Source organism: Octopus bimaculoides, chromosome 11 (assembly GCF_001194135.2).
Source record: "Octopus bimaculoides isolate UCB-OBI-ISO-001 chromosome 11, ASM119413v2, whole genome shotgun sequence".
Lineage (NCBI taxonomy): Eukaryota > Metazoa > Mollusca > Cephalopoda > Octopoda > Octopodidae > Octopus > Octopus bimaculoides.
Window position 1 is genome coordinate 3,267,532 of NC_068991.1, and position 787 is coordinate 3,268,318.

The window sequence follows — 787 nt, forward strand, 5'->3', positions numbered from 1 at the left end:
ATATATATATATATGCATGTATGTATATATAGACATACATATACATATATATCGATATATGCGTATACATGTACATATATAAGCACATGTATTTATATGTACACACACATACACACAAGCACACACACACACACACACACACACACACACACACACATATATATATATATATATAGGCAAAATCATACTGTAAAATTTGAGGCAAAGAACAAATAAGCAATAACTACAAACGTATACAAATATATATACATATATGCGTGAGTATCAATATATATATATGTATATATATATATATAATATAAATAATATATATATGCATGCATATATATATATACTTATTTATATATATCTGTATATATGCATATATATATATTTATATGTGTGTGTATGTATATGTATGTACATAGATATGTGCTTAAGTCGTATGTGTGAAAACATCTCTTTTAAGTGAGAATGTACGTAAAGAGCAGTGTATGCGCATGCATGCATGTATGTAGATGTGTATATGCAGATATTTATGTGTGTATGTGTAAATGTGTATATGTGTGTTTGCTGGTAAATGTGTATATACATATATGTATATAATCGAATATACATGGCTATATATTTAGATAGAATATCTATATATGTGTATATCTGAGCTACACCCCCCCATATATATATATATATATATATATATATATATATATATATGCATACACACACATATGTATATACATACACACACACATACACACACACATACACACACACACACACACACACACACACACACATATATATATAT